The sequence below is a fragment of the Nicotiana tomentosiformis genome, chromosome 2 (genome assembly GCF_000390325.3).
Source record: "Nicotiana tomentosiformis chromosome 2, ASM39032v3, whole genome shotgun sequence".
Classification (NCBI taxonomy): Eukaryota; Viridiplantae; Streptophyta; class Magnoliopsida; order Solanales; family Solanaceae; genus Nicotiana; species Nicotiana tomentosiformis.
The window spans coordinates 100,162,895-100,177,509 of NC_090813.1; the positions used below are offsets into that span (position 1 = coordinate 100,162,895).

Consider the following 14,615-nt stretch of genomic DNA (forward strand, 5'->3'; position numbering starts at 1 on the left):
GTATACAAGACATATCCATTTTAGTATAAGCCAGTATTTACATAAATAAAAATAAGAATTAATTAATTCCAGAGTATTGTAGACAAATTAAAATCACCAGTACTGTAACATTCAATGTATTTGTACTGCATCTGCATGCAGTAAAGTTTTATTTGTAACCGTTCGATATCCTGGCCAAAAAAGAAGTGGAAACACAGTCTAAAAACCATTAATTATTAGATCGTTAACAGGGCAGCATCACAAAGCGATCGAAACTTCACTTCTTCCTTCATGATGTAGATGAAACTATGTTTGAGCCTTGGTGTTTGAGCTACGAAAATACTTTCTGATATGATGTTAATTTGTGGTGTACTTACTATATATACTAGTATGTTATTTTGCGGATGGCATATACGAGCACTTAATTTTTGACCATAATCGAAATTTTCACCACTTTTTAGTATGTAAATATCTTTGAGTTTAAACTACATATTTTAGCTTTTGTTTTATCTTTTATAGATTTTTCTTAAAAAAAATAAAAATCACACAATATTCACATTTTTGAATTACTAGCTTTGTTTTAATTCGCAAAAGAAAAGAAATTCACGAAAATATGTTTTTCTTCTATGGCTAGCAATTTTATAACTTTTTCCTTAATAGTTTCTTATATTTTTTTAGTTTTTAGCTTTAGTGTAGTATCGTTAATTTTGATTATCTTTAATAAAAAAAAGAAAAGAAAAAAGAATCAATGCAAAAATGTCACGGAACAAGATTCTTTCATATCTTTTGTAAGAAAACATGCACATGCATACTTTTATTTTCTTGGCCCCTAAACCTACGCCTCTATATCTTTTGCTCACTCACACAATTAAAAGGACACACATACACGAAAGAGGGGGCAGGGAACAAATAGAAAGAGGAACTAGAAAATGGAGTAGGATTTGGGTCTTCTTCTCCAAAAAACCAGCAACTTTCAGCCATTAAAAAGCTTTTTCTTCCACCATTAACATAGCCTTTCTCCTCCATCCAAGCACCCCTGTCTTCCTCCATTAAAATACATCAAACTTACCTCTATTAACACCCCCTACAGCTCCGCAAAAAGCCGGAAAACGTTGCCCTCAAACATTCCAAACCAGTCCCCTTTTCCTCCGTCTAAAACCGCCCAAACCAGCTCCCAAAACGAGCCACAAACCAGCTGAGAATCAGCTCCAAACAACTAGCCAAACACATGAAATTTCAGCAGTCTTCCACCTCCAAAACCACCCAAAAACAGCCTTCTTCCTCAATTAAAAACATCCCAAAATCAGCACTAAATCCCAGCTAAGCACACCCCCTGAACAACCCCGTTTTGAACGTAAACAGTGGCATCAAAGTGGAGGTTGAGGTTGCCGTTGAGGTCTCGAGTTGCCGATTCCGTCCGGGTTCACCGGCGAAAGCTCTGGTCAAGAGTCGTCGAGTTGTTTAACCTCTTGTAATTCCAATCTAGTTGATTTATACCAAAGGTCCGTTCTCGCATTTTCTCGACTGATTATTTTGTCCATTTACATTGTTATTTGTTAGTGTAATTATTGGGGGCATGAGGTAGTAGTTTATTTTATTGATGTTTGGATTGTTCGACTCTAAATGTTTCCATGTTCATATCCTCATTGTACCTTTGTTAATTGTGCGAATGAATACTTATTAGAGTTTTAGATTTCATATATATTTGTCCATGTTCTTTATCATAAATTAAATCTAAGTAGAATTAATTGGTGCAATTTAGTTGCTGGGTCATATCATTGTAGTTTACTTAGTTTAGTCGATTTTCTCTTATCTGATAACAAGTACAAATGTTTAGACTAAGGATTTTGTCTATGGGGAAGAATATGGGTTTCAAAATAATGTTCACTGTCCGTAGAACAGATCTAAGAATTGAGAAGCAATTGGGCCAATAATTTTAATTCTAGTTAACCCAACATCCATAATATTCCGCTTAATCCATCTTCTTAATTAATAAAGATTGTTCCATAATAGCTAATTCCAACAACTAAACACTACCCTATTTCTACAATAATTTCCCTAAGTTATGGCCTCACAATAATCTCAAAGTTTAGGAAGAATTTATGAACATTCGTAGAATGCTTTAGGCGCGTTTTTTAATTCATTATCATGGTTATGTACACGTTCGCGTGACGTAATTATGATTTTCAAAATAAATCAAGGTACGCGTTCGTGCGACTTTGGCCAAACAATCTTAATAATTAATAAAGTGTGATTAATTGTGTACACGTACGCGTGAAATGATTTTAGCGCCCCAAATAAAATGGATTTACACACATGTGATCCGTTTCAAAGATAAATTCATAAACACCATAATTAAAAGCGGTAAAAGGTAAAATGTACGTAGGTTCTAAAATGGGTAATTAGATAATTAACTAAGTCAGGTATGATTAAAGCGACCGTGCTAAAATCACGAAACTCGGGAGTGCCTCATACCTTTTTCCGAGTTAACAAAATTCCTTACCTGGTCTTTTGTGTTCGCAGACCATAAATAAAAGTCAATTTCCTCGATTTGGGATTTTAAAATAAATTGGTGACTTGGGACACCATAACAAATATTCCAAGTGGCGACTCTAAATTAAATAAATGATCCCATTTCAAATTAGGTCACTTTAATTGGAAAAATTCCCTTATTTCCCTCGGGAAAAAGGAGGTGTGACAGCTATGGCGACTCTTCTGGGGACTAGAACCCAGAATCTCTGGTTCAGGGTTCAGAATTCGAGCTTATTAATGTGATCTATACTTGGCTTTCTTGATTATTGATATTAATGTATTTGTGGGCCTAATATGCTAATTGTCGCTCATTTACCGCTTTGATATTGTTTGAACTGTATAAACTGTCTTCTTACGCCTCCCTTATGAGTCTTCTGAAACTATGGTGCACATGTACGCGTGGCCCACTTTATATTAGAGGTCATACCAAATAGAACGAGGCTGGATCAGCAACTAGGCCGGGTAGATTTTCGTGCTCCCGGTACATTGCCCACACCTTTGCTCGAGCTGTCCGCTTGGGTAAGCCAGGTCTAAAACACTCCCCTAGGATTTTAACCCTAAAATAATATAGCCTCATGTTGGATCCTTAGTAGGAACATTTGTTTGCATCACGTGCATTTGACTTTGGGGACTCAACACAGGGGTTGGGTCCGTCTAGGACAGGTGCACCCAAAATTAAAGATCATCCTGATACATTCTACGTGTTATTTGTGCATTTATTTGTTTCGGCTTGCATGTTGATCGGCTTCTAGAATAGGAAAAGAAAATCAAGAAAAAACCAAGAGTGGGGTAGGAAAGAGAAAATTCACCCTGTTCTAAAAAATCCATGTACTTGAAAAATCCTCAAACTTTGCCGAAATTTTGAAAAAACAAAAAGAAAAAGAAAAGTCATTTCAAAATGAGTTAATATCTTCAAATATCATGTTTTCATGTTGTATTAAAATTGACCGAACTACGCGGCTCTAATTCTCACCTAATGTGAGATACGTAGGCAAACCTCATCGGTTCCGGACCCCAATTTTCAAAAAATCCAAAAATATTTTCCTTTATTTCCTTCTTTAGAAAGTCTTTCTTTTAGACCACAATTTTCAAAAATCCAAAAATATTTTCCTTTACTTCCTTCTTTAGAAAGTCTTTCTTTTAGACCCCAATTTTTAAAGAAATACAAAATATTTTCTTTTTAATTTCTTCTCAAAATTCAAAAATATTTTCATTCTTCTTTCGAAAATTAAAAAGAAAATTCAAGATTCAAAAATATTTTCTTTTTTCTTTAGAAGTATTTCTTTCATAAATTCAAAATAAAAGTCCAAAAATTCAAAAATATTTCCTTTCTTCTTTAGAAATTCCAAGAAAAAAAAATCGAAACTCAAAAAAAATATATTTTCTTCTTCTTTAGAAGTCTTTCTTTTCAAAAATTCTAAAAAAAAATAAGCAAACAAACAAATCGAAATCCAAAAATATTTTCTTTCTTCTTTATAAGTCTTTCTTTCGGAAATTAAAAATAAAATTTTAAAAAAAGAGTTTGTTTATTTCCTTTTTTTCTGATATTTCCGAATTACGTAAGATCTGATTCATGTCCCCATATGATACGTAGGCAACCCACATCAGGTTCGATCGAATGATTTAAAAAAAAATGCAAAAAACAAAAAAAAAAGAGAGAGAAAAGAAAGAAAGAAAAAAAAAGAAAAGAGAAAAAAGGAAAAAAAACAAGAGTGTTCATTCTAACTTGTTTGTTGTTTTGTAATAAAACCTAGTTAAAGGTGGTCGGTTTGTTGGTTTGCAATGGCGAGTCCAGGATCCCTCAGAAGGAGCAAGAACCACTATTGTTGATCCATCTAAGGTCACGAAAAGGCAAGTAGACAAGTTGGTGATAAAATGGAGACAAATGTTAGCTGACTTCTACCAGTTTTGAGCGACAGGACATGCGCTGATCCGGATGGTTTGATGATAGGGATACATGAGAATTCGTCCAAGTCCTTTGGCAAAAAGTTACTATGAAATTTTCCATGCCGTCAGTACTGAAATCCGATAGTCAATATTGGGAACTGATTGATCAAAAAGTCAAAATTTGAGTGTTGAATCAAAAGCAATAAAAAGGACTGAATGCTGTAGTAGTGCTGATGTGCAAATTTGTGGCTAAGATGTCACTTAGCAACTGGAAAGTCACTCCTCTTTAGATAGAAAGGAGTCTTGGCAGCTTGTTTTGTCATCTTTTCTATTATCTGGGTTATCCAGGGTTGTAACCGAGATTTCAATTTGTTTGTCTTATTGTCAAATCCTTCCTCCCTTTATTTAATGAAATACAGTTTGTCCCTTTGTGTCATTCTGTCCCTTTGTGTCATTCTATGCTTATTTCTTTCGCCGCTAATTTTAGTGACATGACATGCATGCAGAATTTTCGGCCGGTTTTTATAAAATTGATCTAATATTGAATTGGATAACTGAGAAAAATCACTTTTGAGAATGAATACACAGTCGAAACACTTTGAAATTAAGCTCGGTTCAAAATTCATATGAAACTAGAATAGTCATACCCGTGGGGTTAATGATCTTTACCTTAAAATCATTGTGAAGATAGGGTTTGAGGAAGAATTAATTGAAGTTTGGAAAGTTTGACATTAATGGATGGAAAGTATCTTTCGACCACGACACACCAAGAAGACAAACATGTTCATCAATATTGTGATCACGAAAGGATACTATATTTGGCGTTCTCGAGGCTGTGAGGCCCTTTTTCTGCTATCCAAATACTTTATATCCTTTGTTACTCCTTTTGAGCCTGTGTTATTTTCTTTGACCACCCTATTTTGGAGTCAAGTTTAGAGTTAAAATTCCAAAAAAATGAAATAAAAAAATGAAAAGAAAAGTTCATGCTCCAAGAGCACAAACTGGGACAACTCTTAGAAAGTTCAAGTGAAAAAAAGAAGAAGAAAGAATAGTCAAAGTCCATGCCCCCAGAAAATAAAAGTTGGGGCAAATTATTTTGAAAACAAAAAGGAAAAAAAAAAGAACAAAGAAAGAAAAAAAAGAGAAAAAAAGAAAGACATATGAAAAAAAATAGTTAGCTGAGATGTATGAATTACGTTTCACCTACTTCCTTTAAAAAAGGATACGTAGGCAGCCTTACACGGTTCGATCCAACCAAATAAGAATTCAGAAGAAAAAGAAAAAGATAAAAAATCCAAAAATCCCCAGTATCTAAAACTGGGACATGAGTTTGTTTTAGTTTTTTTTAAAGAGTCGATCCCAAGAGTTGTAAGTGTACAACCCATCATTGAGTCTTTTGAACTTTTATTTCGTCCTTTCTTTCTAACCATATCCAAAAGCCTTCCAAACAAGACCCCCTGATCAGTTTTGAGAATGCCAAGGGAAATCCGCAATGAGTAATGGTTGTCATATGAAGGATATGGTCATGGTTCTCACCCAAGGAATCAAGAAAAAAAAAATAGAAAAAGAGAAATAATGAGAGAGTCTTACTAGTGAAAACTCTCACATGCACTATAAGACGACGGTAAGTAGAGATAAATAAATGAGAGAGACTGGTTGGTGAAAACCTCTCTGGGCACCACCAGTCGAAAGTGAGTCGTGAAACTAATGCAAAGAATTAATACAAACAAGCCTGACTTCAAAACCCGAAGGAATAACGAAAGAAATGATTAGATCTGTTTGATAGATCGGGCCGGTAAGTCCACAATACATATCATGATCATTAAGGCTAGCTATCTCATTAAAAAAAACAAAGCCTCTTCCTTCTTTATAAAAAAAAAAAAAAAACCTCTTCCTTCTTTCTTTCCTAACTAGTGCATCTCTTGTTAATATTGTTTCTTCGCATCATGATGTACTCCGCTTTGAGTGAGTCCTTGTAAAAACAAGCAAGAAAAGATTTCAAAATATGCTACTAGCTTTTCAGTTGCACAAAGTAGATTTGGCCAGCACACTCAATTGTTACAGTCAACATGTCTTGAGGATTCGTGCAATACGAAGGTTTCCCCCAAAAGATGCTCATGTCTGCTCATTTGTCTAAGGCAAGCAAAGAAAAATTGCAAGTTTAGGTTTCCTGTAGTACTGAATAGAGACTATAAAGTGTGCACATCACACAAAAGATGCATACCCAATTGCTATTCTCTCTGACAAACAAATTGCTGAAAAGGCAAGAAGTCATTCAAGATATCAAAAAAGGTCTCCTAAGCAAAGATCTCCAGTTGGGATAAGGCTGATTGAGCCACAAATTTAAATGGCATTGGGTGTGAAACAATCAGGGTTGATACAGAACAAAAGTCTCTTGAAAGCAACAAGAGAGTCTCCAGTAGTGTATCCAACTACCAATATTGTCGGTCTCCCAAAAGCGAATGGGCACAAGGCCAAGCTGCCAAAGACATCAAGGCCACAAACCGACCACCACTTTTGAAACTCACAAAAAATTTCTTTGTTTGAAATATGAACAAAGCAGTGCAAGGAAGGTGGTTCGAAAAAAAAGAAAAAAAGGAAAAAAAGAGAAAAATAAAAAAAATGATGAAAAATGAAAAGAGAAAAAAAAAAGAGCAGTCAAAGGGAAGTTTCTCAAGTCTTTGCCTTTATTTGTCTTTCTAGTATGCATAAAATCATGCTATTATTCTTCATATTTTTCTCCTAGGATAATACATCCTAGTCTGATGGATTTTTCTCCCAATAAAAAATCTTAGTCTGATGAATCTTTCTCCAAAGATAAGAAGACCTAGTCTGATAAATTTTCTCCTAGGATAGAAGTCTTAGTCTGGTGAATCTTTCTCCTAAGATATAAAAACCTAGTCTGATGAATTTTCTCCTAGGATAGAAATCTTAGTTTGATGAATCTTTCTCCTGAGATAACAAAAAAAAAATAACCTAGTCTGATAAACTTTCTCCTAGGATTGAAGTCTTAGTCTGATGAATCTTTCTCCTAAGATAAGAAAACCTAGTCTGATGAATTTTCTCCTAGGATAGAAATCTTAGTCTGATGAATATTTCTCCTAAGATAATAAAAAAAAATTAATAAAAAAGCCTAGTCTGATGAATCTTTCTCCTATGATAGAAATCTTAGTCTGATGAATCTTTCTCCTAAGATAAGAAAACCTAGTCTGATGAATTTTCTCCTAGGATAGAAGTCTTAGTCTGATGAATCTTTATCCTAAGATAAATAAAACCTAGTCTTATGAATTTTCTCCTAGGATAGAAGTCTTAGTCTGATGAATCTTTCTCCTAAGATAAGAAAACCTAGTCTGATGAACTTTCTCCTAGGATAGACGTCTTAGTCTGATGAATTTTTCTCCTAAGATAAAAAACCTAGTCTGATGAATTTTCTCCTAAGATAATTAAAAAAAAAAAAGTCTGGATTTTTAAAAAAAAGGGTCATTTGTTCATGCCCTCAGAAAATAAGCGTTGGGGCAATTTGTTTAAAAGAATGATTTTCTCAAAAAAAAATCCTTCTTGGTTCGTTTTAGCATAGGGTACACAATTCTCTAGTCTCATTTTCCAACATAGGGTCTCCACTCCCTAGTTGATTTTATTTTAGACATAGAGTTTCCACTCCCTAGTTTTCTTTTCCAACATAGGGCCTCCACTCCCTAGTTGATTTTATTTTAGATATATGATCTCCACTCCCTAGTCTCCTTTTCAACCTAGTCTTCTTTTCCAACATAGGGTCTCTACTCCCTAATTGATTTTATATTAGGCATAGGGTCTCCACTCCCTATTCTCCTTTCCAACATAGGGTCTCCACTCCCTAGTTGATTTGATCTTAAATGCAGGGTACACCACTACCTGATATCTTGGCCAATATAAGGTATACCATTCCCTGGCCACATTTTCCCAATATAAGATATACCAATCCTTGGTTGAGACATCTTTTTGACGATAAAGGAACACCATCCAAAAAACAAAAAAAAAATTATCATGATATTTTCAGGGTACATCATTCCCGACCCTTTATTTTTTTCAATAAAGAAGTAGTTTAGAATTTTGTTAAACTAACTCGCGAACTTTTCCTAGTAAAACTAGGGCAGCAAAATTTCTTTCATTTGTTTGTTTTGGTGTCTTAGCAGGTTTTACCTCGATGCACAAGGTTCGAGATGATCAAAAGAAGAAGTCTCAACCCAGAATAAAAGAAAATAAAAAAAAAGTGAATTCAAAATGCAGAAGCAGATGAAAGATGTGAAATGCTCAAGACATGACTGAAGTCACAAGCTCTGCATTCCCCATTTTTATCAGAAGAAGCCGTAGAAGAATGAACTAGCACCTGCAGCTAGCAAGCATCAAGGTTCAAATCAAAAGTGTGCATGAAGAACCATTCAAGATTAAAGATCAAGTTTTGGAAGACTTATAGATAAGAATCTTGTAACTCATAGCTGATAGGCATGTTTAGTTCCTTTCGATTTTGATTTTGATGTAATAACAGGACCACAGACCGGCGCCTCGACGGAGCCTCACTCGACTCTTGAACACATCACTCCATATTTTAACCCATTTGAACTCTACGCGACCTGATTCCCTTATAACCCGGGATATGTAGGTTGTCCAAAACAAGGACTCGGTTGCACTCTTTTCTCTCATTTATTCCCTTTTGAATAATGGTATGGTCAAATATTAGTCACATGGCTCACCTTGTCTTTGTCTGAAAACTCTTCATGTTTTCAAGCAAAGAGGGGCATGCTGTGAGCACCTAATTTTTGACCATAATCGAAATTTTCACCACTTTTTAGTATGTAAATATCTTTGAGTTTAAACTACATATTTTAGCTTTTATTTTATCTTTTATAGATTTTTCTTAAAAAAAATAAAAATCATAAAAGATTCACATTTTTGAATTACTAGCTTTGTTTTAATTCGCAAAAGAAAAGAATTTCACAAAAATATGTTTTTCTTCTATGACTAGCAATTTTATAACTTTTTCCTTAATAGTTTCTTATATTTTTCTGGTTTTTAGTTTTAGTGTAGTATCTTTAATTTTGATTATCTTTAATAAAGAAAAAAAAAAGAACCAATGCAAAAATGACACCTAGCAAGATTCTTCCATATCTTTTGTAACAAACTCACATGCACATGCACACTCTTATTTTCTTCGCCACCAATTAATCCCTAAACCTAAACCTCTATATCTTCCGCTCACTCACACAATTAAAAGGATACACACATACACGAAAGAGGGGGCGGGAACAAAAAGAAAGAGGAACTAGAGAATGGAGGAGGATTTGGGTCTTCTCCTCCAAAAAACGAGCAACTTTTAGCCATTAAAAAGCTTTTTCTTCCACCATTAACATAGCCTTTCTCCTCCATCCAAGCACCCCTATCTTCCTCCATTAAAATACATCAAACTTACGTCCATTAATACCTCCTAAAGCTCCGCAAAAAGCCGGTAAATGTTGTCCTCAAACATCCCAAACCAGTCCACTTTTCCTCGTCTAAAACTGCCCAAACCAGCTCCCAAAACGAGCCACAAACCAGCTGAAAATCAGCGCCAAACAACCAGCCAAACACATGAAATTTCAACAGCCTTCCACCTCCAAAACCACCCAAAAACAGCCTTCTTCCTCAACCAAAAACATCCCAAAATTAGCTCCAAATCCCAGCTAAGCACACCCCCTGAACAGCCCCGTTTTGAACGTAAACAGTGGCATCAAAGTGGAGGTTGAGGTTGTCATTGAGTTCTCAAGTTGCCGATTCCGTCCGGGTTCACCGGCGAAAGCTCCGGTCAGGAGTCGTCGAGTTGTTTAAGCTCTTGTAATTCCAATCTGGTTGATTTATACCAAAGGTCCGTTCTTGTGTTTTCTGAACTGATTATTTTGTCCATTTACATTATTATTTATTAGTGTAATTATTGAGGGCATGAGGTAGTAGTTCAATTTATTGATGTTTGGATTGTTCGACTCTGAGTGTTTCCATGTTCATATCCTCATTGTACCTTTTGTTAATTGTGCGAATGAATACTTATTAGAGTTTTAGATTTCATATATATTTGTCCATGTTCTTTATCATAAATTAAATCTAAGTAGAACTAATTGGTGCAATTTAGTTGCTGGGTTATATCATTGTAGTTTACTTAGTTTAGTCGATTTTCTCTTATCTGATAACAAGTGCAAATGTTTAGACTAAGGATTTTGTCTATGGGGAAGAATTTGGGTTTCAAAATAATGTTCACTGTCCGTAGAACAGATCTAAGAATTGAGAAGCAATTGGGCCAACAATTTTAATTCTAGTTAACCCAACATCCATAATATTCCACTTAATCCATCTTCTTAATTAATAAAGATTGTTCCATAATAGATAATTCCAACAACTAAACACTACCCTATTTCTACAATAATTTTCATAAGTCATGGCCTCACAATAATCTCAAAGTTTAGGAAGAATTTATTAACATTCGTAGAATGCTTTAGGCGCGTTTTTTTAATTCATTATCATGGTTATGTACACGTTCGCGTGACGTAATTATGATTTTCAAAATAAATCAAGGTACGCGTTCGCGCGACTTTGGCCAAACAATCTTAATAATTAATAAAGCGTGATTAATTGTGTACACGTATGCGTGAAATGATTTTAACGCCCCAAATAAAACGGATTTACACACATGTGATCCGTTTCAAAGATAAATCCATAAATGCCATAATTAAAAGCGGTAAAAGGTAAAATGTACGTAGGTTCTAAAATGTGTAATTAGATAATTGACTAAGCCAGGTATGATTAAAGCGACCGTGCTAAAATCACGGAACTCGGGAGTGCCTCACACCTTCTCCCGGGTTAACAGAATTTCTTACCCGGTCTTCTGTGTTCGCAGACCATAAATAAGAGTCAATTTCCTCGATTTGGAATTTTAAAATAAATCGGTCACTTGGGACACCGTAACAAATCTTCCAAGTGACGTCTCTAAATTAAATAAATAATCTCATTTCGAATTAGGTCATTTTAATTGGAAAAAAACTCCCTTATTTCCCTTCTGGAAAAGGAGGTATGACAGCATATATAGTCAAAGCTGGAAAGTTTGTTCCTCCAAGGAAGATAGATATCATTATATTGTTGATGGAGATCAGGTACTTTAATTTTAGCTCCTTCCTTTATTTATTTTGTTCCTCATATTTATTCGTACATTGTGTATTCTGTCGTGAGCAAAGAAGAATAGCAATTGGGGGAAATTAAAATGGCAAAATTTGAATGGGTTGCCGTAGTTTTGCATTTTATGCATATGATTTTGAGGACGATGTTAGGATGACTGACTGTACTGTAGTAGCTGTTGAAATTGTCAAAAGTCCCACATAGGTGGATGACAATTTTGAATAGAAATTTCACCCTATAAAAGGAAGCCTAATGTTTAGGATTTAAGTACACCTCTCATTTGCCTTTTTTATCTTCTTAAGGCATTTGTATCTTCTCTCTTTAGTATTATTTCACTTGTAATTTTGGAGTGGAATAAAATATTGATTGTGTCCGAGGAAGTAGGCAAAATTGGCCGAACCTCGTAAATTCTGGTATTCTTTTATTGTTGTCTTATTGTCTTGTTTATTATTTAGTGGTTGTCATAATTTTTGGTATAGTACTTGTGACTCATTCACACTATATACATTTGGCTTCCGCAACAATTGGTATCAGAGCCAAGGTACTGTCTAAGTATGCTCTGTGGTTGCAGCATAGTCTGATCTTCCACATCAGAAAAGATCTATCTTGGTAACTGAGTCAAGGTTCTGTCTGAGTATGCTCTGTGGTTGCAGCTTAGTCTGATCTTCCACACCAGAAAGGAAATAATCTTGATTTGTGTCGTCAGCTACTAAATAATATTTGTGTCAAAATGGAAGACAATAAACAAGAAGAATCTACATCAAGTGTCAATAATACGTCATCGTTGGCATCTTCGCTTATGACAAGAATTGTGTCAAATGCAAAATTTACGGTAGAAATTTTTGACGGGTCAGGACATTTTGGGATGTGGCAAGGCGAGGTTCTAGATGTTCTTTTTCAACAAGGGCTAGATCTTGCCATTGAAGAAAAGAAGCCAGATGTTATTGGAGAAGAAGATTGGAAAATTATCAATCGTGTTGCTTGCGGTACCATTCGATCCTACCTTGCTAGAGAGCAGAAATATCCATACACAAAGGAAACTTCTGCAAGTAAATTATGGAAAGCACTGGAGGATAAATTTTTGAAGAAAAACAGTCAAAATAAATTGTACATGAAGAAGAGACTGTTTCGCTTCACCTATGTTCCTGGTACCACAATGAATGAACATATCACCAGTTTCAATAAGTTGGTCACAGATTTGCAAAATATGGATGCAACTTTTGATGATGGTGACTTGGCCTTGATGTTGTTGGGGTCACTTCCTAATGAGTACGAGCACCTTGAAACTACTCTACTCCATGGAAATGACGAAATTTCTCTCAGAGAAGTTTGTTCGGCTTTGTACATCTATGAACAAAGAAAGGGAGAAAAACAGAAGGGCGGAGAAGGAGAAACACTAATTGTGAGGGGTCGTCCTCAAAATCAAACGAGGACTAAGAAGGGAAGATCCAAGTCGAGATCTAGACCCAGCAAAGATGAATTGCCTTTTGTCGAGAAAAAGGGCACTGAAAGAAAGACTATCCGAAGTTGAAAAATAAGGCCAGACATAACAATGGAAAGGCCATTATAGATTCAAATGTAGCTGATTGTGATGATTCATACTTCTCATTAGTTACAACAGAGTTATCAATATCATCAGACATATGGTTGATGGACTCGGCTTGTAGCTATCATATGTGTCCCAACAAGGACTGGTTCGTGAATTTTCAAGAAGCAGAATATGGAGTCATCCACACAGTGGATAACAGCCCTCTTACCTCATATGGCATTGGTTCAATAAGATTAAGGAGCCATGATGGAATGATCAGAACATTAACAGATGTTCGATATGTACCGGGTTTGAAGAAGAATCTCATCTCTGTGGGAGCCCTAGAATCAAAAGGGTTCAAAATCATTGCAGAAAATGGAGTGATGAGAATATGCTCCGGTGCACTAGTGGTAATGAAGGCCAATCGGAAGAACAATAACATGTACTGCTATCGTGGTAGCACAGTTATTGGGACAGCAACAGTGACATCCAGTGATGACAAAGAGGCAGAAGCAACCAGGCTATGGCACATGCGCTTGGGACATGCTGGAGGAAAATCCTTGAAAGCTTTATCTAATCAAGGATTGTTAAAAGGCGTAAAGACTTGCAACTTGGAGTTTTGCGAGCATTGTGTCAAAGGGAAACAGACAAGGGTTAAATTTGGTATAGCGATCCATAATACTAAAGGCATTTTGGATTATGTACACTCTGATGTTTGGGGTGCTTCCAAAACACCTTTATTGGGTGGGAAGCACTATTTTGTAACCTTTGTCGATGATTTTTCCCGAAGAGTGTGGGTGTATACAATGAAGAGAAAAGATGAAGTGTTGGGAATTTTGCTCAAATGGAAGACGATGGTGGAGAATCAAACAGGCAGGAGGATCAAGTGTATTCGCACAGACAATGAAGGTGAATACAAAAATGATCATTTCAATAAGGTCTGTGAAAATGATGGCATCATCTGACACTTCACTGTCAGACATACACCACAACAGATTGGAGTGGCAGAACGTATGAACCGGACTTTACTGGAGAAGGTACGGTGTATGTTGTCCAATGCTGGCTTGGGCAAAGAATTTTGGGATGAGGCAATTATATATGCATGCCACCTCATTAATCGTCTACCATCTGCTGCCATTGATGGCAAGACACCATTTGAAAAATGGTATGGAAAACCTGTTGTAGATTATGACTCTTTGCACGTGTTTGGCTCAATTGCATACTATCATGTGAAAGAGTCAAAATTGGATCCGAGAGCAAAGAAGGCTATATTTATGGGGATTACTTCTGGAGTCAAAGGATACCGCTTATGGTGTCCAGAGACAAGGAATATTATATTCAGCAGAGATGTTACCTTTGATGAATCTGCCATAACAGATAAGGTGACAGTTGAAGATGTCAAACAAACTGGTGGTGCATCAAAGCAGGTGGAGTTTGAGGGAAAATTTATTTTTCCTACGCAAGAAGCAGAGGAGGAAACAAATGAAGATTACCCTCTGGAAGAAGAGCCAGT

At 35.7% G+C, this 14,615-nt stretch overlaps 1 protein-coding gene across 7 annotated transcripts in view; it reads left to right on the top strand.

The window, feature by feature from the left end:
- The first annotated feature begins 792 nt into the window (after positions 1–792).
- LOC104091606 (F-box/kelch-repeat protein At3g06240-like) overlaps positions 793–14,615 on the top strand; it is a 126,146-nt gene continuing 112,323 nt past the window's right edge. For 3 of the 7 annotated variants that reach the window (XR_011414137.1, XR_011414130.1, XR_011414128.1), the window contains exon 1: positions 9,531–10,276. The gene's annotated coding sequence lies outside the window, so the exon portion shown is untranslated. Of the gene's footprint in view, positions 1,482–9,530; positions 10,277–14,615 lie in introns of those variants that run through there. The other 4 variants (XR_011414131.1, XR_011414127.1, XR_011414133.1 and 1 more) reach the window with 3 other exon arrangements.